The 26,871-nt window shown below is 36.6% G+C and overlaps 1 protein-coding gene across 9 annotated transcripts in view; it reads right to left on the bottom strand.

Annotated features, from left to right (window-relative positions):
- The window catches only part of ZNF618 (zinc finger protein 618), a 156,854-nt gene extending 133,094 nt beyond the window's left edge, over nt 1-23,760 (bottom strand). For 2 of the 9 annotated variants that reach the window (XM_031954632.1, XM_031954630.1), the window contains exon 1: nt 23,624-23,760. The gene's annotated coding sequence lies outside the window, so the exon portion shown is untranslated. The remainder of the gene's footprint in view (nt 1-23,623) is intronic. The other 7 variants (XM_031954631.1, XM_031954628.1, XM_031954637.1 and 4 more) reach the window with 5 other exon arrangements.
- Between the last annotated feature and the right edge of the window lie 3,111 nt (nt 23,761-26,871).

A 26,871-nucleotide genomic window follows, 5' to 3' on the forward strand; every position in this document is an offset into this window, starting at 1 on the left:
CTAATTGTTCCAGTTATTTTAACTGTTCCTAGATTTCTTCTCTTAAAATCTTTAAGAAGAAGCCATAGGATTATTTCTTGTCAATCTGTCTAATGAAAGTAGTAAAAAGAAATCATGCTTGATGTATAAGAATGGTAAGATAGCATCAACTCCTTTGCAACTCACTTTCTTTATATGTAAAATGAATTTATCAAGTTCAATTATCTTTCAGCCAACTCTAAACTAAAATCTTATGATTTTATATGAAATATAACATGAAATATAGTACAGTCGGTCCTATGAATAGACATGACTTCTAAGAAACCACAGCACTTTAACATTCTATGTTTTAAGATTTTAGCCCTGCTCCCATATTTTATGAAATTGATAGTTTTCAAATAATTTGAAGTCATAGAACTTTTAAGTAAAAAATAAAAAGATATCATTTTGATCAAGTGATTTAAAATTTTAAAGTTGTAATTATAAAGCAACTGGTAAAAAGCAAAATTTATGTTTATAGCCAATGATTCATGTCCAGGGCAGGATCTAAAATAATAATTATAGAAATAACTAAGTCTAACAAAATTAGTGTTAGAAACTGTGGGAGGTAATAATAAAAACTACTCTTTTTCCATTTGTTATTGTTTCTCTTCTGTCTTGATAAAATAGATATAATAAATTTCCAGTTCATAGGTGATCCTGGTGGCAACACATCACAGTATGATGATGGGCAAGCCAGTTCCCTTCAAGTCTTCCTATCATTGTTTATAAAATGAAGGTAATAAATAGTACTTGTACTATCTGTCCTACAGAGTTATTGGTGAGATAGGTACTTCGTAAACTGTAAAGTAACAAATAAAGGTGAGCAGTCATTGTAGAAAGCCTGTTGAAACAACATGTAATTAAACTGTCACTAAATCACAAAATGTAAAGAGTTGAAAGGGATTTTTGAGGTCATGTTGTCCAACCTCCTTATTTTATAGATGAAGTCACTTTGACAAAGGTCCCACAACAGTAGGCAGCAGTTAAAAAGTGAACCTAGGTCTCAGGTCTTATTCCCTATGTGTAATTCAATAACATAGTGTCTCAAGAGCATCTTTTAGCCCTCATAAGGAAGGCACTGGGAAGCAGATTTCAGCTAAAAGGAAGGAAGGATTTCTAACACTTAAGATCTATCTGACAATAAAAGGGTTGCCTCAGAGATAGTGGATTCCCATCACTGGAAATCTTTTTTTTCCTGAGGCAATTGGGGTTAAGTGACTTCTTATGGGTCACACAGCTATGACATGTTAAATGTCTGAGGTCAATCTGACAGGTGTATAGGGGTATCTCAAAGTTGTCTTAATTTACATTTCTCTGATCAATAGTGATTTGGAACACCTCATTAATCCTCTTCTCTAAAATGAAGTACTGGACTCAGAGACCTCTATTCTTTACTAACTCTATCTACTAAGTGACCTAGTGCATCAAAGATAAATTCAGTAATTTGTTCACTATCACCTATGCAGCAAGCAATAGAAATATGGTTTTATTCCATTTTATTTATGTTTTGTTTTGTTTTTTCAACACATGTGAAGTACAAATGAAATAACAACAAAAAGTAAAACCTGAATTCTGTAAAATTATACAAACCAAGTTGGCCATAAAGAAGAGATAACAGAATATACTTCTCTCCCTTCGTTACAGAAATTTTCTGAATGGATATGAAATACTACAAATAATTTCTGATTCAGTTGATATGTTGGTCAGTTTTGATAAGCATTTTTTCCTTAAATAATCCTAGTAGAATATAAGTACTTTGCAAACAGAGATTGCTTCAATCTTTGTCTCTGCATGCCTAGATACTTGTTGATCAATCAATTTCTTCTTCTATATTCTTTATTATCAGGGATAGTGATCCCTAGAAGGAAGAAAAAGGCTATATATATATATTGGGGAAAATAAGTAATTTAAAAATAAAAGATATCACTGAAAAATTTTTAAGAAATAGTTTTTTACTTCCTCTCAAAGTTAAAAAAAACATTTTAACAAAAAAAGCTAATAAATGAGCTTACTACAAATAATGAAGTTAAATGTTCTACAGTGAATAATAAGCACATGGAACTCATTACTCCCAAGAGTAAAATACTTAAACAGGCTCAGAGATTACTGGATGACATCCTGCTAGCAAAACATGAAGGGTTTTTAAGGATATAAAGTATGCCCCCCCTTTATTCTTTTCTTTTATTTTTAAGTTAAAATTTTCTTAATTTTTTGATACATTTTGAGTTTCAGTCCTATATTAGAGAAGATCAACATTTGATATAGAGATATCTATGTAGATAAATTAATCTCTAGATAGATAGATAGATAGATGGATAAATGGATGGATTGATATGTGGAACTATACAATATGTACTTTCATACTGCAATCCTTTTTCTGGAGAAGTAGCATTTTCTTCCTAAATCCTTTGTAGATTATTTGAATGAGTATGTTATCCTATTTAAAATATGATCAAAAATGATCACTCAAAATAGTTTAGTGCATTCACAGTTCAATATTGCTGTTACTATATACAATATTTTCTAGATTCTGTTTGTTTCATTCATTATTATTTTATGCAAGTCTTTTCATGTTTTTCTAAAATGCTCTGAGTCATTTCTTTTGTGTGTGTGTGTGTGTGTGTGTGTGTGTGTGCGTGTACGCGCAGAACCAAACAGTTCTCTTGTTGTACAGGGAGAATTGGATTCAGAAGGTAAAAATAACCCGGGAAGAAAAACAAAAATGCAAACAGTTTACATTCATTTCCCAGTGTTCTTTCTTTGGGTATAGCTGCTTCTGTCCATCATTGATCAATTGAAACTGAATTAGGTCTCTTTGTCGAAGAAATCCACTTCCATCAGAATACATCTTCATACAGTATCGTTGTTGAAGTATGTAATGATCTCCTGGTTCTGCTCATTTCACTTAGCATCAGTTCATGTAAGTCTCTCCAAGCCTCTCTGTATTCATCCTGCTGGTCATTTCTTACAGAACAATAATATTCCGTAACATTCATATACCACAATTTACCCAGCCCTTCTCCAACTGATGGGCATCCATTCATTTTCCAGTTTCTAGCCACTACAAACAGGGATGCCACAAACTAGAATCTCCTTGGGGTATAAGCCCAATAGTAGCACTGCTGGGTCAAAGGGTATGCACAGTTTGATAACTTTTGGGGCATAATTCCAGATTGCTCTCCAGAATGGTTGGATTCGTTCACAACTCCACCAACAATATATCAGTGTCCCAGTTTTCCCACATCCCTCCAACATTCCGCATTATCTTTCCCTGTCATCTCAACCAATCTGACAGGTGTGTAGTGGTATCTCAGAGTTGTCTTAATTTGCATTTCTCTGATTAATAGTGATTTGGAACACTTTCATATGAGTGGTAATAGTTTCAATTTCGTCATCTGAAAATTGTCTGTTCATATCCTTTGACCATTTATCAACTGGAGAATAGCTTGGTTTCTTATAAATTAGAGTCAATTCTCTATATATTTTGGAAATAAGGCCTTTATCAGAACTTTTAAATGTGAAGATGTTTTCCCAGTTTGTTGCTTCCCTTCTAATCTTGTTTGCATTAGTTTTGTTTGTACAAAAGCTTTTTAATTTGATGTAATCAAAATTTTCTATTTTGTGATCAATAAGGGTCTCTAGTTCATCTTTGGTCACAAATTTCTTCCTCCTCCACAGGTCTGAGAGATAAACTATCCTATGTTCCTCTAATTTATTTATAATCTCATTTTTTATGCCTAAATCATGGACCCATTTTGATTTTATCTTGGTATACGGTGTTAAGTATGGGTCCATGCCTAATTTCTGCCATACTAATTTCTGAGTCATTTCTTATGGTATAGTAATATTCCATCATAATCAAAAAATCACAATTTATTTAGCCATTCCCCAATTGATGGGCATTCCTTCAATTCTAGTTCTTTGCCACCAAAAAGAGAGCTGCTATAAATATTTGAGCACATAAAGGTGCTCTTTCTTTTTCCCCTGATCGCCTTGGAAAATGGACCTAATAATGGTATTTCTAAGTTAAAGGATATATATAGTTTTATAACTCTTTGGGCATAATCCCAGATTGCTCTCCAAAATGGCAGGATCAGTTCACAGCTCCACCAACAGAATCCCAGTTTTTCCAACATCCCCTCCAACATTTGTCATTTTCCCCTCCTATCATTTTAGCCAATCTGATAAGTTTGAGATGGTACCTCAGAGTTGTTTTAGTTGGCATTTCTCTCATCAATAATGATTTGGAGCATTTTTCACATGCCTACAGATAGCTTTGATTTCTTCTAAAAGGGGCATTTCCTTTTCTGACCAACTTACTGGGGTCAGAATCTTGGGATGAGATAAATAAATGTAATAGTTTCTATTTACACAGTGCTTTAAAGCTTTCAAAATTTCATTTAATTCTTAAAGCTGTGGGATATAGCTATCAATGTCCAATTTACAGAACAGGAAACCAAGGCTTGACCATGGACACAAGCTAGGATGTGTCTGAGACAGGATTTGAATCGAGACTCTTTTGACTCCAAGACCAGTGTCCTCTGCACTACTCCATGCTGTCTTTCTACATTCAATCCTAACCTGGAGACTCTGAATTCCCTACATAAAGTTGCATATAATCAGCTGGAAAGATCCTGGTTTTTCTTAATTCTGAATTCTTTAAAATTATTCCTTGTCCTACAAGTCTGTCTTTCTCAAAAGCTACTTTAATAGCTAATCCATCTTTCAGGGAAATCTTAAAGACTAGATAACCATTTCCTTTCCTCTCTTGTTTTTGGTTTTATGAGTATAGTAAAAAGTTAATGAATCTATAAATTGCTCACTGGAAAAAAAACGTTAGTAGAAATTTTAATAAAAACACCACATCAACAAAACTGATGACTAACTATGGGCTAAAAATATTGGCCACTCGATGTGTCTAATTTAGTTTCAGGAATGCTGGGTAAATGTTTATTTTTTAAAACTACAACAAGAATTTGGTTTAGAATTCAACCAAAATGCTCGTGGTATCTATGTACCTATACTGGGAGAACAAATCTCAGCATCAAGCTTTTGGGCATAAGCTTCTCTTGTAGACATATAATAAAAAGCAGCTTCAATCCTCTGGATAGATCCTTTAGAGATCCTTTTAGAGTCCTCAAACTACGGCCCACGGGCCAGATGTGGCAGCTGAGGACAATTATCTCCCTCACCCAGGGCTATGAAGTTTCTTTATTTAAAGGCCCACAAACAAAGTTTTTGTTTTTACTATAGTCCGGCCCTCCAACAGTCTGAGGGACAGTGAACTGGCCCCCTATTTTAAAAGTCTGAGGACTCCTGCAGAGGCTGCATTAATTTGGGAAAAGGTATCACTGGAGAGCTTGGTGGTCTGATGGGACAATCCTAACTTCAATTAGAAAGTTGCAAACATGTGTTTTCAATCCCAGAACTTGTGTCAAGTTTATGTAGAACTTTGATATACAACATCAAACAGCAAATATTTATTATTAAGCCCCTACTGTGTGTTAGCTGTGTGTTAGGTACTATGCTGGGTATTAGGAACATAGACAAAAATGAAACAGTCCCTGCCTTCTAGGAGTTTGGTCTATGAAGGAAGACCATAGTCACACATAAATATTTGTGAAATATATACCAAATAAATATAAGCTAACTTCAAGCATGTGGAATAGCAGAAGGGAAGGACTCACATAGGAGGTATTTAAGCTGAGTTTTGAAGAAAAAAAGAGATATTCTAAGAAGTGGAGGGCAGGAGGGGAAGCCATTTCAGACATAAGGGACAACCTGTAGAAAGACAGAGGCAAGACATTAAAATTAACCTGTGAGAAACAGCAATAAAGCTAGTTTGGGTTAGTGAAAGAAGGTAACAAGCCACATGGAAAAATAAGGACAGCACCTATAACACATGGAACACTTTACTTTGCAATCAGGGAAAAGGAATATGCTTGTTTAAACAGTAAGGACTACTATGTCATTCCAAGAGAGCCACCATTGTAGTATGAAGTTGTTGCACAAATGCATATTCAATAAACAGCATATTCTCAGTGTGAATGGGACGGGGAGAAAAGGGAAAGGGAGAGAGGAAAAAAGGAGAGAAGAGGAAGAAAAAAAAGGAGGGGAGGGAGAGAAAAAGGGAGAGAGACAGGAAGGGAAGGAGGAAAAGGGGGAAGAATAGAGAGAGGGAGGGAAAGAGAGTGAGGAAAAGAGGATAGAAAAAGAAAGGGATAGAGGGAGAGAGGAAGGGAAGGAAAGAGAGGAAAGGAGGCAAGGAGGGAAAGAAGGATGGAGGAGGAGGGAGGGAGGGAGAAAGAGAGAGAGAATGAATTCCTCACTGCCTCTTGTCAAAAGAGAGTTTGTTTAGGATACAACAATTATGGAAAATGGGATGAGTATCTGATAGGCATATCAAGTTTCCATTATTCTATGAACAATGTAACAACTTCCATGGGGAATTATTTTCAAGCAATGAGTTCAAATTTAATGACCAAATAGGAAAAATGTCAAACTTTTTTATGTCCTTGTTCTTATGAGAGAAACAATGTCAGACATCACCACCATTAACTTATCTAGATTAAATTAAGGATAGGAAGAGTATGGTCACTGGAACTCATATCAAATTCTAAAGCATCTCTTTTGCCAAAATTCTAATCTTTTGTCTAACTAATACCTTTTCCAAAATGCCAAGGTAGAATGAGATGGATTGATTGAATCTTCCCTTCTTTTTGGCTGATGGACAGCAAAGTAAAGAAGCAAGAAAATAAAATGCCTAGAAAAGTACATCTAGAAATTCCACAAATTTATCATTTGCTCCTGATTGAGTTTCCTGTATATTTTTAAAGATACAGAAATTGAGACTCACCTAAAGAAGAAAAAACCATCTGCACAGTTAGATGGGTTCTTATTGCTTCCTGAATGATACACAATAGTCAATTCAATCCAATAACATTAAATATCTGCCATGTGCATGGTATGAGGGATATAAAAGTAGGGAAAACAGTCTTTAATTTAACTCTAGAATTTCCAGAATTATAGTCCTGAAATAGTTTGAAAAAGAGTTATTTTAACACCATCACCAAATATAATAAGCAGGAAATCTCATTATCAGTGCTCCATTCTACTGGCAACAAAAAAAAAATATCCAAAAGATGTCTACAATTACCAAGAAGGAAAAGACTTGCCATAAGCAAGAAAAGAAGTTCAGGGCTTAGGCTTCCTCGTCTGTAAAATGGACATGATTATGAAGGCACAACAATATAGGCAAAAAGAATACTTTTTAAAAACTGAATGCCTGTAATCATAATGTCCATCTCTTGGAGAAAAGATGAAAAAAAATAAAACTTTTTATTAGAAAGATGGGAGACTATATAGAACCTGTATAGGTTTTCAGATGCAATGGGCCTATCATGGGGAAGAAGAGAGAGAGAGAACTAGGAAGGGAGGGAAGGAGAGAGACGAAAAGAGAATTGCTGAATTGTGATTTGGTTGTTGTTTTCATCTTTGATACTTAGGAAGGGGGATATTCAGAAATGAATATGATGAAAAAATAAAAAACTGATTAAAACTTTTTTTTATAAAGGGAAATCAAATGGTACAACAAATGTCAAAGTGCTATGTGGAAACATGTGAAGAATATTGTGAGAGAAATATAAAGCATTATGAGTAACACTGCTTTTAAAAGCTCATGGACCTAACAGACTAATTCTTTCACTGTTCTACCATCTTTGGAAAAGAGAACTAGACTCCTGAGCCAGGGAAATGGTCAATACTTATTACTGGGGAATATGACCGTTTGCTAGTTCGTTTCCTTTGAAAATGAACAAAATAATAGATATAGAACCACACAGAACCAGGAAGATCGGGTTTATGTTTGTCCAATATATATATGCATATGTATCCATAAACCTGTACACATACATATATATATTTGTATGTATCAATATACGTGTGTACATGTGTATGGCCATATAAGTTTATCCTTTAATCTCTCTCAGTGCCCTCCAAGAAGTGTTCTAAAGAACAGTTCCCATAGTTCCCAACTCAATAAAATAACAATTTCAGACAAAAAAAGACAAATTCTGTAATTCTCCTAGCAAATGGAAACCAGGCAAGCTAGGGTAGTCTGAGCATTACTCCAGTAACTTCCATATCTTAGGAGAAAAAGTGCCTGGTACATAGTAGGCACTTAAGAAATGCTTGCCCATTGATTGTGCCTTATTGATTAGGGGAATTTAATAAGAGAATGGAATGCCTTAGGGAAAGGGGGTGGGCTTTACACAGACAACATATCATATATCAAAGCTTACTAGCATCAACTACCTACCAGACTGCAGATATGAAGTAACCATCCTCTCTTTTGCTCTCCCTTCCCCCATCCCTCTTCCTCCCTTCCTTCCCCTCCCTCCCTTTCTCCCTCTCTCTCTCTCCCCCCCTCTCTCTCTTTCTGTGTGTGTGTGTGTGTGTGTGTGTGTGTGTGTGTGTGTGTGTGTGTGAAGCAGGAGGGATACAATAAGGAAACACAGAGAGAAATCAATAATCTCTCTCCCCCTTTATCTACCCCACCACATACATACACACATACCTCTACCTGCAAGATAACCAACAAAGCTATCTCTGGATTTCCACTAGAAGGCTACTAGAAAAGACCTTGCAAATTAACACATGGGAATCAGAAATACCTTGAAATTTCAGGAGAGGCTTTCTGTTTCCAGGGATTTTGAAGCCTCCTTTCTCTTTGTTTTTTCCCTAAACCAGTCACAATTAGCATTGAGGGATATAATTACGTTGTTAGTCTAATTGCCTGTTTGAAGGAGAATCTACAGGGGTTTAATGTAAGATTTGGAAGGGGGGGTTAAGAAAAAAAGTTAGAATTATAATGGAAGAAATTTAAAATGTGACTCTCTTTAAAAGGTAGAAACAAGGCTCACGACACCAATAAAGCCCAGGGAATTGTTTCTAAAGCAGACTCCCTTGCCAGGCTAGGGAAGGAATACAGGTACCAGACGGCCTGCCTTCAATGGAAATTGATTTTGAAAAAGCTGACCTAATTAATCAGGAAACGAACCAAAAAAAAAGTCCTCAGATTTGGATCATTCTTGCTATTATTGGCAGTGACACACTTATACATCTCCTAGCAGGTATTTTCCTGGGCACAGGTAATACTGTGGCTGTTGACAAGAGATTTGTGAAGGTCCTTCCATAATACCGAGAGTTACTACTGTATCTAAAGAAACAGGTAGAATAAAGAAAATAAGGAAACCTTCACAATCCATCTCTGCCACTAACTCACTCTGGGAACTTGGATAAATCACCTAAATTCACAGTTTCTTCATCTGGAAAATGAAGGCATTAGACCAGATGTCCTCTTAGGTCTCTTGGGGCCCTACATTCTATAAATCCATGGCAATACCATAGTGATCCTCTTTCAGGAGGGAGATGAAGAAATAGTCACAGGGTCATAGATCTAGACTTGGAAGGAATTTCTGAGACCATCTAATCAAACCTTCCTCATTTTGAACTAAGACTTCTGATTCCAAGTCTGTGTTTTGTTTTGTTTTTCTATCTGGCCATTCTTCCCCCTAGGGTCACAGGCCTTCTTTAGACATGGGACTCCTCTTCAGATTCCTTTGATCCCCAAAACTAAAAATTTTTTCTTTTTTTTTTCTTTTTTTTTGGTTTCAAGGCCTTAATTTTACAACTCTAAACTGGAAAAAACATAACCATATATATCTTCCTCTAACTAAATTTCCATATATATTTAACCATTTTTTTGGTTGAGTTATTTCAGTCATGTCTGACTCTGTGACCCCATTTGGGGTTTTCTTGGCCTAGAGTAATATCTTAGTTTGTGTGTTTTCCCATTAAGTGGTTTGCCATTTCCCTTTCTACATCATTTTATAGATTAGGAAACTGAGGCAAATAGGATGATCTGTTTAGCATCATACAATTAGTAGTATTAGAAAGATGAGTCTTCCTGACTCCAGGCCTGGTGCTCTATCCACTATATCACACAGCTGCTCCATTCAACCATTTTACTACTACCCAAAAAGAAAACAAATTATGTTTGGGAGAACCAAGGGCTTCAACATCTGTCCAAACCAGGGCATTTTCACCTTGTAATGATATTTTTTTTAAAGAAAGAAATAGGTTAACACTGCCACTATCTAGCAAAGAACCTTCATTATATTATTGCCTCTGATCCTTTCAATATTCCAGTAACAAAAGCAAAAAAGGTAGTTTTATCCCCATTTAACAGAGGAGGGAAAATTAAGGTACAGTGATGAGATGTGCTCAGTGTCTCACAAGTAGCTGGGGGTAGAATTGAACTAGAAGCTAAATCTTTTACTTCCTTACCTAAGGGCACTTCTCTACCAGACATCAAAATTATTAGGACAAAGACAGGCAGGCAGAAATGTCTGACAATACCCCTAAAAGCCACAAGGCTCTTTCTTCTAGTCCCCTTGAATGACTCCTAAGAAATGATAGGCTCTTTACATCCCAGGCTTTCCTGCCCAGAACACCTCCATTTCATAGTCAGTTCATGGAGAATACCTCTCAACCTCTTCTCAATACCTTTCAATTTCCATGGCCACACAACCTCTCCTCAGATCCTCAAATGGGGAACTGCAGTGGCCTACTGATAGCATCAACACTATTTAAAACACAGACACACTTCAAAGGAAACCTTTTGGGATTCAGATTACTAAAGTCAGCAGAGTTGGACTCACAGAGCCTTCCCACACCTCCGGGTCTCTTTGAGTCGGAAAATAAAGCTCTTTGCCTCCTTGTCCCATCCCTCCCCACCCCCAGTCACTTTACCAGGATATGACTAGAAGCAGAACTAAATGCCAGTCTTCTAAAGCTCCAGTCTGACTCGCAGAAATCAGTTCTGCAGGTTTTCTGCAATTTCCCCATTCAGAATTTACAATGGAGTTAGAGTATGCTCCAGGCACACAATTCAGAGGGGAGAGAAAAAAAAAATTCACTGCTACATTTATGAGGTTGCACTGCATGTATGACCCAGAGCAGAAAGACTCATAGAAATCCAATAAAGATGGGGGGGGGGAATGCTGCTCTGCTGCTCCTTTAAGAGCCAATCATATCGTCATCCACACAATTTGCTCAGAATTGCGCCTAGCCAAAGAAAAACAAGCTGCCATTTTGATGCTCTTCACTGAAAGAAACAAAATGGCGGCAGAAAGCTTCCTACGTCATCAGTGGCTAAGAAAATTTGTTCATCACATCCTTCCTCCCCCTAAATTAAGGAAACTTTTAAAGTTTTGGTTGAAGGTGGGGGAATGGGAACAACACAAATTACAATATTAAAAAATTATTCTTACAAGAACCACATTTTTAAAAAATGAAATGATGAGAAGGCTTCCTCCACACATCTTTCACACATGACTTAACACTTTACCAGCTTTGCTTAATTTCTTAGAACTTTCCATCCATGGGAGACAAAATATCAGCCTGTAAGGGGTTCCCACTATCATCTGCCCTGTTCCTTGCTAGCTGCAAGTGAGTGCCCACCTAGCAAGGCTCAGGGCCCTTTACCATCCAAGGCTTGGGAGGGCAAATCCTTTTTTTCCCTTTGGGACAGCAGAGACAAAGTTATCATTTTAACAAGAGCTTTCCTAAGAAACTGAGAAAACTAAACAAAAGAAAATAGTAAAGAATAGAAATAAGGCTTAACATAAATCCTATGCTACTTAATAGCAGTGGAAGTTCGTTCTAATTCTTCCTCACTCCAATCCTTTCTCTAATGTCTTTATCTCTTGATGAAGCCTGCATTCACCCAGTATTTTAGGAGGATGAGAGTCTGATCTTCACTAATGGCCATCTACCCACAGTCTGCCACACATAAGCTGCCTCAATAGTCAACAACAGACTTCTTATCCCTGCCTCACCCTCTGTGAGAAAAATCCTCAAATCTATCACACGTTCAGCAAGTTCAGATGCTCCTTCTTTCTTTTTACCTTTTTGCTACATTCTTCTATGCGACAAAAGTTATGAAACTAGGCCCCCTTCTTTATCACAAGTGGCTAAACGGGGCTAAGCACAATAACATATCAAACCTTCCTGGCTCAGTTCTGCCCACTTTCCCAGGAACTCTATATATTTTTTTAAATTATTTTTTAAATAGCCTTTTATTTATAGGTTATATGTATGGGTAACTTTACAGCATTGACAATTGCCAAACCTCCCAATTTTTCCCCTCCTTCCTCCCACCCCCTCCCCCGGATGGCAGGATGACCAGTAGATGTTAAATATATTAAAATATAAATTAGATACACAATAAGTATACATGACCAAACCGTTATTTTGCTCTACAAAAAAAAAAAAAATCAGACTCTGAAATAGTGTACAATTAGCCTGTGAAGGAAATCCAAAATGCAGGTGGGCAAAAATATAGGGATTGGGAATTCAATGTAATGGTTCTTAGTCATCTCCCAGAGTTCTTTTCCTGGGTGTAGCTGGTTCAGTTCATTACTGCTCCATAGGAACTGATTTGGTTCATCTCATTGCTGAGGATGGCCAGGTCCATCAGACTTGGTCATCATATAGTGTCGTTGTTGAAGTATATAATGATCTCCCAGGAACTCTATATTAAGAACCCCTCCCCTTTATGTGACCCTCAAGAAGAAATGGCTTTTCCTTTAAATTCCATCACTGAAAGTGATTTTTAAGTCTATGCATGTAACAGAGGAACACACTAAAGTTAAATTCTCACAGAATATCTCAGATCCCTCTGGAAGAGAGTAAGAAAGAATACCTATTTGACCAAGGGAAGACTGAATCCAGGAGACATGGATTACCTCTCTACATATGGAATTAAAATGAAATCCAGAAATAGCTCTGCTCTGAATAAGGTTTAGCACAAGTTGATTCCCTGAACATAACCTCTAAGAGTACACTATTCTTATCCTGGTGATATATCAATGATTGAATATTCAATATTTAAAGAACCCTAGAGAAATCATATTTCAGGAAAGTTAAGAGGAAACAAGAGATATAAATACAAATTTGGATATAGATATTATAGTACTGTGAGAAATATTCATTGTGAATACACATAAGCATATATACATGTATAATGTACATATATATATGTATACAATACACTTAATATTTCCCACAGTAGTAATATAAATAGTATATAAGTAAATTAATAGCTACCTTAATTATTGAGCTAATATCTCAGCCAAATAATAGTACCAATAGATGGATTCTAGGCCATATACTCACAGATGAAAGAAGCTAGAGGACCAGAAGAATACATATGGTCAATATCTCACAAAATAGACCTAGAAAGCAATGAGGCAATTTGGGGGATCAGATTTCTCTCTCATAATTGAGTCAATAGCTCCTGTAAAAAAGATCCTCAAATTATCACAATTTTACCCACAATGCCAAAACAACTCTAAAATGCCCTAAGCAAACGCTGGGTGACACTGAAGGGAAAATAAAACTTGAAGGAAGGTCGCAGACAGGCAAGAGGGAGCTTCCTCCTGGATCAGCAAGATAATTAATTACATTCGTCACAGATTCACCTGACATTAAAAACATTAGGTGAATCATTTCCTACCTCCAAACATTAAATCTACCCACTCACAGTTATTGTCAGGGGGCATACAATTTATTTTCAACATCTCTTCTTTTAGGTTATACTAACAGGTTTCTCAATTCTCCCTACCCAATAATCTATTCTAAACAGACAGACCACTGTTACAAAGGATGAAATATCACTGCAGAAGCCCCCACCCATCACCATGGTAATAGACACAGCTGAAGTACAAAAACCTTGCCTGATCCCACTTCTAACTGCTAGTACCCTCCTCCTCCCAAACTATCTTGTATTTAATAATATTTATTCTTTATTTCTTCAGTATATACTTATTTAGTATCTACAAATATGCAATATATCCTACCATGTGGTCCAGGTTAGTTATTTTCTTTTTTTAATTGTAGTAAGTTAATTTATTTTTAATACACATCGCTTTATGGATCTTGTTGGGAGAGAAAAGTCAGAGCAAAAGAGAAAAACCACGGCAGAGATAAAAAAAAAAAACAGAAAAAAGGTGAACATAGCATGTGTTGATTTACATTTAGTCTCCTTAGTTCTTTTTCTGAAGGCAGATGGCATTTTCTGTACAAAATCTATTGGGATGCTTCAGATAACTGAGCCACTGAGAAGAATCAAACCTTTAATAGTTGATCATCACACATTCTTGCTATTATTGTGTACAATGTACTCCTGATTCTGCTTGTTTCACTCAGCATCAGTTCGTGTAAATCTTTCCAAACCTTTCTATAATCAGCTTATTCATCATTTTTTATAGAACAATAAAATTCCATCACCTTCATTTACCACAGCTTGTTCGGCCATTCCCCGATTGATGGGCATCCATTTTTTACCAATTTTTTGCTACCACAAAAAAGGGCCGTTACAAACATTCCTTTTCTCTCCGTTATGATTTCCTTGGGATACAGACTCACTAACAGCACTGATGAGTCAAAGGGTATGCACAGTTTTATAGCCCTTTGGGCATGGTTCCAGATTGTTCTCCAGAATGGTTGGATCATTTCACAACTCCACCAACAATGCATTAGTGTCTCATTTTCCCATATCCCCTCCAACTGTTAGGATTATCTTTTTCTGTCATTTTGGCCAATTCTGATAAGTATGAGGTGGTACCTCAAAGTTGTTTTAATATGCATTTTTTCATTTAATTATAAATGGCTTTAATTTCATCATCTGAAAAGTGTCTGTTCATATCCTTTGACCATTTATCAATTAGGGAATGACTTGTATTCTCATACATTTGACACAGTTATTTACATATTTTAGAAAAGAGACTTTTAACAGAAACACTGTCTGTAAAGACTTTTCCCCAGATTTGTACTACTTTTTAATCTTGTTTCTGTTGGTTTTGTTTCTGCAAAACCTTTTTAATTTAATGTAATCAAAGTTATCCATTTTGCCTTTCATAACATTCTCTAGTTCTTTGTCATAAATTCCTCCCTTTTCCAAAGATCCTTAAGATAAATGATCCCTTGTTCCCCTAATTTGCATCATTCTTTATGCCCAAATCATGTATCTATTTTGACATTATTTTGGTATGGAGTGTGAGATGTAGGTCTATGCTGAATTTCTGACATATTATTTTCCAGTTTTCTCAGCAATTTTTGTCAAATAGTAAGTCCTTATTCCAGAAGCTGAAGTCTTAAGATGTATGTACACACACACACACACACACACACACACACACACACACACACACGAGAAATCTGAGGTGTTTCCAGAGACCTAACTAGTAGACCTTGGGTCACAAAGAAACATGGAGCTGCACTCACATGAAATAAGAGCAGTACATCTTCGTTAAATAGCCTTTCCCAGCTTTGAATGTCCTTTCTATTAGCCATTGTTAGATGGACTATGAGTATCTCATTTCATTCTACTCTCAAACTTGAAATAGTAGTAATATAGTAGTAGTATAATAGTAGTAGGAGTAGTTAGTAGTAGTAGTAGTAGCAGCAGCAAGATAGTAGTAGTAGTAGTAGTAGTAGTAGTAGTAGTAATAGTAGTAATAGTAGTACAGTAGTAGTATAATAGTAGTAGGAGGAGTAGTTAGTAGTAGTAGTAGCAGCAAGAGTAGTAGTAGTAGTATAATAGTAATAGTAGGAGTAGTTAGTAGTAGTATTAGCAACAAGAGTAGTAGTAGTAGTAGTATAGTAGTAGTAGCAATAGTAGTAGCAGTAGTTAGTAGTAGTAGTAATGTAGTGGCAGTAGTAGTAGTAGCAGCAAGAGTAGTAGTAGCAGCAAGAGTAGTAGCAGCAGGAGCAGAACAAGTAGAAGAAAAAAGAAGAAATTACAATAACCATAACAAAAAACAATAATAATATTAATAATTAATATTAATGTAGCACTTTATGGCTTACAAAGTACTTTTGAGTTTGAATCTGCCTTAAACACTTATTAGCTGTGTAACTCCGGGCAAACCACTTGATCCTGTTTGCCTCAGTTTCTCATCTATAAAATGATCCAGAGAAGGAAATGACATCTTTGCCAAGAAAACTCCAAATAGGTTCACAAAGAGTTATTCACAACTGAAAGAACTCAATAACCACAAATTTGTATCCCCAGCCCTTTAGCACAGTGCATAAGCACTATATGCCTAACTGACTAAGTAACAACCTTGCTCTCTGTTAAGATTCAGTCTTCCCTTGGATCAGAGGATGCTGAGGAAGTCAATATCTACCCCAGCCCACCCAGCCCAGGATTCATTTTCTAACAGGAGTACCCTAAGATGGAGCATCATGCACTTTGAACAGGGCCTCAAAGGTCACTTAGTCCAATCCCCTGAGTTTATGGAGCAAGAAAATAAGTCCAAGAAAAATGTGATTTTTGTCCACCTGTTTTGTCATCTGTTTCAAAGGCCTCATCCATTGTGTTATATTGTTGTGAGGAAGGGAAACGTGTTTGTCCTCTATAACGTTGCCCCCACATGGCAGGAAGGACCCCAAAACGTGGTGTTGGCCCTTCAAAACCTTCTTTTCTTATGACATCCTCAATTTTATCAAAACCTTTTTTTAAAGCTTTCTAGCTATGAGAGGGCATACAGAATAATGGATAGTGATCTGGACTGGAAGACTTGGGTTTGCATGTCTCCTTTGGCACATTTTGGGCAGATCCTGGGCAAATCGCTTAACCTCATCACTCCAGTACTCAGCAACTAGGATCTATTATAAGTTATAGTAAAGAGAGAGGGGTTTTCTCTTCTGGGAGCTCCCTATGCCAGTGATATCACAGGTCCAATCCCTAATCTTATCTATCTAACTGTTCTTAACCCTTCCTTGTAAATAACGTAATAATTGTCTGATCTTGGCACAGGAACAAAACCTTCAGTTTCCTTGTGTTCCATGAGGTTAGATATGGCGATCTTCAAAGTCCCTTCTGACTCTAGCGTTTGACAATTCTGACTTAACTTTCAGTTTAAAACATGACCTCGATAATGCTGACTGCTTTAATGGGAGGCCCCTTGAGGACAGAAACACTCTTACTCTCTATGGTACCTAGCTGAGATCATACAGAGTGTTAAATGATTGTTTAATGCTTCCAAAAGAGACTTCATTGTATAGTGCATGCATGGTGTCACAGCCTAGGAGAGAAGGACTAACTTCAAAGAATCTTATCTGGCCTTGACACATGTTGGGAGCTCCCATTTTCCACTTGCTTCCATGAGAACAAGCAAGTCCAAAGGAGCAAAGGAAATTCCAGATAGGGTACCAAAGCTAGAGAGTAACTGCTCAGCTGAAATTGTAATAATAATAACTGACATTTATATCATGCCTTTCATCCCTAAATCCCAAATTAATTAACTTTCTACAAGACATTTTTAAACTAGTGCCGTTTAATAAAATTCTATTAAAAGTCTTTTTTCAGCCCTATATTTTTATTAAGAGCCACCAAAAATATAATTTACAGGAAACCAAAATCCAGGGGAAAAAAAGAAAGAAAGAAAGAAAAGTGGCTTGATTCTGCAGGTTGAGTAATTCTCTCATCAGTATGTGATATATCTTGGACCACATGAACTGATCTGTCACTCTAGCCTAGCCTGAGGTCTGGGATTCCCTTAAAGACCCAGAGGATTTTAATTCACTACAATAGATAAATCTGTCTCAGCCCACATGGTTGGAGCTACACCCATTTTGGTACTGTGCTCACTGGTCTAAGATAAGGAAAAGCCCCTGGCATTCACCTGAAACTAATATTTAGGGTTGAAAAGGCAGAGCACTGACTCATCTCAAAGAAAATAGTCCTGAATACATGTTCAAAACTGTCCCTAATTTCCATCAATCTAGGAAAAGGGAATGATGAAAAGGAAACAAATGCCACAACTGATCAGACTTGTGGTCTATCCAAAATAAGGAAAAAAGAATTCTAAAAAGGCACTCCAGCAGCTCAGATCCTCACTGGAATAATTCTCCTCCTTGAATCAAAGGTTCTTAACCTAGAGTCCATGAACTTATTTTTTTTTAATATTTGAATAATCATTTTCCTTTGTAATTTTATGTATTTAGTTTTATACACTTAAAAATATTATGCTGAGAAAGGCTCTACAGATTTGTCAGACTGCCAAAGGGGGTCCATGATACCAAAGGATTAAGAACCCTTCCCTAGATAATCACCAGAGATGTTAGTCATTACTACATTTGGACTTAGTAGGAAAGAAAGAAAGACAACATTATTACTCCTGTTTTCCTTCTCTCTAAAGCACAAAACACAGCAAGTTCAGGAGTACGACAGAGTTCTCTGACAAATCAAATCCCATTCAAACTGACCCTCCCCACACTGATTCTACCAAGTCCCAGGAAGGGGATTCCTCCCAGCTCAAGGAAATCTTGGGAAACACACATCTTTGCTCCCTTAACAAGTGGGGTTTCTTCTTCTGTGGATGTTTCCAGATGTGTCAAAATAACACTGCCTATAGTTTGGGTACTGATTTGATAATGCTATCTTATTTCATCATTTTGAAGTCAATTACAATTTCACATTTCTTTTAGGGATCTGCTTCCATTAGAAGCAGGAAAAGTTTATATTTGAGGTCATTATAAATACAAGCTGATTCTTGGAATCGTGCTCTCCCTTGATCAAACAAGAGTTTCTTGATTTCTTTTCCAAAAGTTGCCAGGATTCTAAGTTTTGTTGCTATTAAAGTGAAGTTTCACAACTGTCCTAAACCAGTTCTTCCTGTTTTTCCAAAAGAATTGTCTGTCATTCTCTTGTAAATAAAAGCTTTTATAGAACAAATACTAAGGAACCCAGTCCAACTGAATTAGAAACTTTAATTTCTACACCCAGGAAAAAAATGAGACAGAATACAGATAGATAAATCAGGTATTCAGTAGCAAAAATCCTACTGTCCTCTTTCTAATGAACACATTATTTATCTTTATGATCAATAGAATTGAAGGTTAGAATAAATAAATAAATAAATATTGAGAATCCTCTTTGCTTTTCACTACTTTCACCATTTTTTTTGCTAGGTTCATCCATATGAAAAACTGGTAATATCACTATTACTATCCAGTCTTTCCTATCACCTTATCCTTTCATAGTTAGAAGAATAAGTCAACTCCCCCCCTTCTAGATTACAATTCTTCAAGTATCTTCAGATAGCTCTAATAAACCTTTCCTTCTATAGGCTAAACACATCCAGTTTCTTTATTTCTTGTCCCATCTGTTTCATACACTCACCATTCCTAAACTGCATTCAGTTGGGGTAGGGGAAGACAGCTACATCATTCTCCATTCATCCTAAGGTTGAAGTTAATGAAAACCTTTAATATTTTTTCATGTCAACTGCTGTTAATAAGTCAATGCCTCCCTCATCTACTGCACTTCTTCCCTCTCCCAGTCTTTGTATGGACATGGTTAATTTTTTTTAACTAAGTGCAAGAGTTCACATTTATCCTTATTAAATTTCATCTTGTTAGATCATTCCAGCCTGTTTAAATATGTTTTTTGAATCTTGATGAGGTCATCATCTAACCTATTAACAATCCCTCCCAGCTGTGTCATCTGTAAACCTGATAAATATGCCTTTGTTATGGACATCTAAGTCATTAATAAAAATATTTAACAATTCTGGGTCAACCATGAGCCCCACACTATGCAACCAGAGACCTCTCTCCAGGTTAACATTAGCACATTAATGAATACTCAGTACTGAATAAATGTCTGTTGAACAAATTAATGAACCGGCTACAAAGCCACGAAATAGTAACATCATCACATTCCTTGAGAAACACATTTCTTTTTTTTATTCCAAGTACTTATGACTGTTCCTAGCACACTGTAGGCATTTAATAAATGTTTGTCTAATGAATGCTAGCCATTAAAAAATTCTATGAAATGCCTTGCAGATATCTAAATAGGCTGCATACATCTAGAGATCAATCTTAAATAGTTCTATCAAAAAGAAATGAAGTTATTTTGACATGATCTGTTCTTGACCAAAGATATTTTCAATAAATTCAACCAGGCTAAACAAAATGGATATAGATTCTCTCTGAAAATCCTGAAAATCTTACTTTCTCCAAAGAATCAAGGAGAAAAATCCTAGGGTTGGGAGGGACTTTGGGGTGATTTGGTCCAGCCTCCTGCTGGATGCAGGGATGCCTTCTTCTGTATCCCACCAAGGGTGATATTGATGGCCCCAGGATTCTGTTTGAACAGGCATGGTCTGGCTTGTAATTACCTCCCTGTATATATGGCCCTATTTTCTGAGAATCATAAGATTCATGGCATAGTTCATTTATTCCAAGGCTTGCATTCACCTTTAGGTAAGGAAATCCAAGTCCAAAAAGTTAGCAACTTGCTGGAGGTTCTCTAAGTGATATATAAAAGAGTTAGATTTCACACTTGGGCTTTTCACTTCCAAATCCAGCGATTCTTGATATATGTTACTTGTCTCTACTCCCAAACTGAATAAAACCCTTCAAATATTTGTTTGTCTAGTCTCTCCCTCAAACAGGAGGAGGTCAGGACTGCTCACTGAGGCTGACCCTAAAGGGAGAAGATGAAGAGATCTTAGAGCACTCCTGAACTATCTTTCTAAGTTTCTGCCTCATGGACCCTTGTTACCATGAATAGGAGACAGGGAGGAATTGCTGATAATCCTTCCACACTAAACTGACAGAGGCAAAAAACAAACCCACTGGGGTCAGTCAGCTGTCACACTTGCACCAAATTATTTGTCTGTTTTGTTCCCTACTCCCATCTGACGCCATAGCAATGGTCTACGATATTCTAGTAGCCAAGAGTTTATTTCATACTTACATGAACTGGAGCTAAGTGAAGTGAGCAGAACCAGGAGAACATTGTACACAGTAACACTGTACAATGATCAACTGTGATAAACTTAGCTTTTCTCAACAATACAATGACCAGATCTAAAAATGATTTTAGAGCTCTCTTTTTCCAAACTCTTCATTTTATAGATGAAAAAACCAAGAGAGGACTTATTCAAAGTCACACAGGTATTAAGTGGAAGAAATGAGAATCAAACCCAAGTCCCTCTGTGCTCTTTCCAAGCTGATCCACCTCATTTCTCAGATCATACGGTAGCCTAAATTTCCATGATACTTTTAAGGTTTACAAATCTTTTTGCCTCACAAAAAGCTCAAGAGGTAGGTAGCAGGTATCATTGCCTTCATTCTACAGATAAAGAAACTAAGGTTCAGAGAAGTTAGATGACTTGACCAGGTTTTCACAGATAATAAATGCCGTAATTGGGATTCCCATACAGTTCTTCCCTATATCCAACTCCAATACTACCTCAAAAGACTATTTTCCAAGGCCCTTAACCATCCTCAGAACAAGCTCTATTTGTTAATTTCCCTCTAAAAATATGACTCCAAAACTGGTCACAATGTGTGGTCATCCCGGAGCACATGGTTTCCCACAGTCTAAATGATAAGCTTGTATCAATGCAGTCTAAAATGGCATCTGCTCTTTTCTAACTTTTCTTCATCTGTCACCACACCACCTCACTTCCACATCCACAATAATAATAATAACTGACTTTTATGTAGCACATTTCAGATATGAAGAAAAATGCTTTCTATACATTATCTCACTTGATCCCAAGAGAGTACTGAAATTTCCCAAAGTATTTTGCAAATGAGGGTTCAGACCAAGTGGTTAGAAATGAAGAATTTTGTTCCAAAATGCTTATGAAAGCCATCCCTGGGAGAAAGGACCATCATATTTAATAAAACGTGATGAATCTTTAGTGAAAAGTCACAGAATTCTCTGAATTTAAGGATCCAGTTCCATTCAAATCTGTACCTTGGGAATGGAAACAAAGCCAGCTGCTACCAGCAGATAAAAGTATGCTTTAGATTGGAGTTATGGAAGCACACTTTAAAGATTTGGATGTTTCTTCTTTTATCTTCTCCTTAGATCTTGCCATTCTGAGTGAGAGAGAACTTCACAAGAAGCAAAGAAAAATCATTAAGATGCCCAACATGCTCTGATAGTTGAATCTCTAAGTTATGTTTTTTCTCAGGCTCCTTCTGAACCTAGGCCAAGTCCATTTTCTGGGTTTAAGTATCTAAAATTCAAATGCCTCCAAACCAACAATTTAGACATCTTAAACTGAGGCTTGGTGGACAGAACAAAGACTTTTAAGAACCCATCAATAATTGGGTTCAAATCTTGCCTTAGAAATTTTCCAGCTCTGCAACCCTAAGGCAAGGCGTTTATGACTGTTTCCTTTTCTGCAAAATGGATCTAATACTAGCAGTACTTACCTCTAAGCTTTTCCAAGGACCAAATGTAACCAAAATGTTTCACAAACTTCAAAGTGATCTATATAAATGTCAAAAAGATCTCGGCATTTTCTTACCCTGAGCCTCAGTTTGTTTGCAATAAGACAGGTTTATAGGAATAATTCAGCTATGAAACAAAATGAGTCTTTCATTAACACAAACAGTTGTACCTAGGTCTTAGGGTCAATTACCTAGGGAACTCCTCGTGTTGAACCTTTAAAATCCAGGAACCTCTAGGATTCTTAATCTGGAACCCACAGGCTCTCCCTCATCCAGAACTCTGATTTCAGGGAGGTTATGAACTAAGATGGGGGAAAAATTACAATTTTATAATTGGTTTCCTTTGTAGTCAAGTCAAGCATTTATTTACATATCAACCATGTGCCAGATGCTGAGCTAAGTGACGAAGATAAAAAGAAAGGCAGAAACAACCCCTGCTTTCAAGGAGTTCATAATCTCATGAAGTTGACAACATGCAAACAACTACATACAAACAAGATACGCACAGGATAAATTGGAGATAATAGCACAAAGATGGCACTAGCAATAAGGAGGGAGAAGGTAGGGTTTTACCTGGCATTGGAAAACCAGGAAAGGCAGGGCCAGAAAAGAAAGCTTATTCTAGGCTTGGGTTTTAGCTAGTGAAAATGCATAGTGTCCAGAGTTTCTTCTTGTTTAAAGAGTAAGAATAGTAGAGAGGCCATATCACCAGATCCTGGAATACATGGAAGTAAGATGTTAGAATTTTAGAAAGCTAAGAAGAAGCCAAAATTGTGGTAACTAGAGATCATCTGGAAGGCTATGGCACCAGTCCAGATGTGCATCAGATGAGAGAAGGAGACATATATGAGAGCATAGCAAAGGAACATAGACAGGAGCTGGCAACTGGACAAAGGGACTGAGAGAATGAGAAGTCAAGTATGACCCCCTAGGTAGCGAGACTGGGTGACTAAAAGTATGCTGGTGTTCTCAGCTTTAACTGGGAAGTTTGGAAGAGCTGGTGGCTTCTTCATCAATCAGTCAGTCATTTAGCATTTGTTAGCTCCTACTAAGTACTTTATTACAGAATAAAGAGATTCTTAATCTTACTCAAAGCTGCTAAGTAAACACTCAAGAGTAGCTCAGGGGAAAAAAAAGTACTTCTCTTTTCTTCTCTTCCTCTCTTCTCTCCTTTCCTCCCTTCCTCCCTCCCTCCCTATCTTTTCTTCCCCCCCCCCCAAACTGTAAGAAATATATGTCCATCTGTTGAGTGAATAAATAAACGACAGCATACCTGTCTGTCTGTATCCTCTGCTGGCTAAGTCATGCAGTGGTTAGCAAGGACTGTGGAAGAAAAGATAATGAACTTGTAATCCTAAGTATTTTATTTTATGTATCTAAAAACATTATTCTAAGGAGTCCATATGCTTTACCTGTCTGGTAAAGAGCACCCCCCAAAAAAAACTATTAAAAAATCAATCATCAAAGAAATAGAGAAAAAAGAGGAAGAGGCAAGAGAAGCAAATCAGAGTTCTCTCTGAGAGGCCCAGAATGTGTGAGTTCCCACCTGACAAAACAGGTTCAGATTGACAACAAGCAGCTTCTACCATGCTTAATTCTGAGAACTTTGGAAACTGTCCCACAGGGAATGTCTTTGTCTAGGGCCTAGAAGAAGATAACCTAGTTACTTCTCACTGTCCAGGATAGTTAGTTATCTGGTTGGCTTATGTTCAACAGAAAGCACTGCAGGGCAAAAATATGATTTTGTCCTGATCAGGCTCAATCCAGGTAGGTGAGTCAAGTGCAATTACTTTTATCCTGGAGAAGCACTCCAGTTTAGAGAAGGAAAATTTACAGAGCAGCTACCTAGCCAGAAGGTACAGAATCTTTATCCTTCCTCTGTACCCCTGAGCATCGTCCCTTTCCTCTCCAGTTCAGCTCCAATTTCTAATTTTATAGCCCAACCCTTGTCCTGGCAGCTTCAATTTAAGCTCACTGAAATGAGACACTTAACCTTTGTGAGTTGCTTCTCTTAATGAATACACAGCAGTTTGCTATGCATTAAATCCAGGAGGAAACGCCAAATCTGTTTCTGCTGCATTAGCTAGGGAGGTCATTAAAGGCTGGGTGCAGAGTAGCCATAGTGACCTTTTCTCGAAATAAAAGTCACTCAGGCCTCCACCAACCCAACTGCCTGGGAGTTCAGTAAGGACAGCCCTGGGTAGGGCCTGATGCCCTCCACTCCCAAGCCAACCCTACATGGCCCTTGCCCAGAATCCTTTCAAATGAGCCTCTAACACTTGGCTACAAATTCATGTCATCCTGGGCCAGAATAGGTTTAATTATAAAGACTAATATAAAAACCAATGCCTTCCCCAGCCTCCTCTCCAGCTGCTTACATCTTCTCATCATCCTTCAAAACTCAAATCCTAATTTCCTAGAGAATTTTATTCTATTAAAAAAAATGTTGATGCTCAATTATAGGAAATATGCCCTCCCCTTATTACAAAAGAAAAATAATAGCACTTTCAATAGTTCCAGGAACTCACCCCCTTTCTTTATCCTATGAAGGCATTTGGTAGGAACTAACAGGCTAATTGACTGATAAAGGAATTTCTTAGGCTAAATGTAAAAAATGGCTATACTACAGAACACATTCTTTCTTTTGCAATAATATAAGCACTCTTTTTTTCCAAAAAAACATACCTTTTTCCAATCTACTTCCCCTACCAGATTTTCCCCAAAACTGCTTAATAAGCTCTCTGAAGTCAGGTAGCTCAAGAGAGGAAAAAAAAATTTTAGGTATATGTATGTATATCTATGATTTTTTATGTATAAATATAATACACTTTGGAATTGTGAGGCACACGTATCCATTATCTATTAATGGTATGTATCACACTCAAGTGGATAAATAAACTATAATGTCCTTATTTACCTGTATCTGGTGTTAACTTAGCCATGCAGTGGCTAACAAGGACCCTGAAAATTATTGTAACATTTTGACCTTCAGTGAGGCTATTACTCTATTTATACTTGAATTTCCTCATCCATAAAATGTATGAATTGGATTCAATGGTCTTTATGTTCTTTGCCAACTTTCAATGAGACAGACAAGGAATTAAATCCTGCAATGGCCCTGCCCCATGACTTCTTTATAATTTTGGAAAATTAATTTCATCTCTTCTTGTGTCCTTCTATTTTGTTTCTTTCCTAAAAGTTGACTGGAAGGGTTCTAACCTTTTTTTAATGTTACAGACCCATTTGGCAGTCTGTGGAAACCTAATAAAAATATATTAGATTACAAAGGAAACCAATTATTTTGAACTAGTTATCAAAAGATTTTTTCAAAATAAGTTCATAAGCCCCCCCCCCCCAGGTAACTATCAAAAAGAATAAGCAGACATGAAGGAAAAAACACAGATGAGGAAACAGAATCTTCACAGAGGGAAGAAGGAAAGTGTTTTCTCAAGCTGTCTTTAATTTTACTTCCCTCCCCCATAAGAAATATTTAATGTTCTTCTAATTATGCATTCTCTTTTAAGAATGATAAATAAAATGTTTAAGATGGTCAGCCTTTACAATTCATAAATAGTTCTCCCAAACCATATAATGGGAAGGTTTAAAAAAAATACAGTATCATAAACATCACTTTACAAATCTACAAAATCATGTTACTAAAATTCCTTAACACCAAAGACAAGCAGTAAAAAATTACTCTCAGAATTAAATCAAGATGGAATTTTACTTCCAGAAGGCATGGTGACTGTCCTAAGAGAAAGACCAGTGCATTCTGTGTAGTTTATTTTCTACCAGAAACCAACTAGGTCCTCTTGATGAGGTAGACCTCAAAGGATTAGAAAAGAGGATATCAGTTTGTTTTTCTTATAAAGTTGATGGATTCCTCTATTCACAAACGTCTCCCTGATTGTCAAAATACTTAAGAGATTCTAAAGTTAATTTTTTAGTTCAGCAATTTGTTACAAAAGTTTAATATGTGTAAAAATAAGTTCAATCAATAAATCTTCAATAAATATTTTTAAATTTAAATACATTTTAAATTTAACATACATAAAACCATTTTAATGAACAGACCAAGATATATGCAATATATACTGGTATTCCTAAACTAATTAACTGACTTTTAAAAAGTATAAAAGTCTAAAAAAGATTGCATTTATTTTCATTTTCCCTCAAAATGCCCATTTTTATTCCCACGGCTTTGAAATTTTCAGAAATTTTAATCTCTCCACTTGCCTGAATGGATGAGTCTATATTTGTCAAATGCTGTGAAGTCTTGTTTTAGCCAATGTCACCAAGCCAGGCCTGTTATCAGAGGAAATATTATTATAAAAACACATCCTCAGAAGAACAGCCCAAGATAAACACAAAGCAAGTTACTTGGGGCTTTATACAGAGACCATTTTATAATCTAACAAAAATCGGCAGCTGGAAGTATTTCCATAACATACAACCTCTAAAAAATAATCACTTAGTTCCATTATCCCTGGTTATCTAGCACTAGGAACTATGCTTTGACCC

The sequence above is a fragment of the Sarcophilus harrisii genome, chromosome 2 (assembly GCF_902635505.1).
Source record: "Sarcophilus harrisii chromosome 2, mSarHar1.11, whole genome shotgun sequence".
In the NCBI taxonomy this organism is placed as follows: Eukaryota; Metazoa; Chordata; class Mammalia; order Dasyuromorphia; family Dasyuridae; genus Sarcophilus; species Sarcophilus harrisii.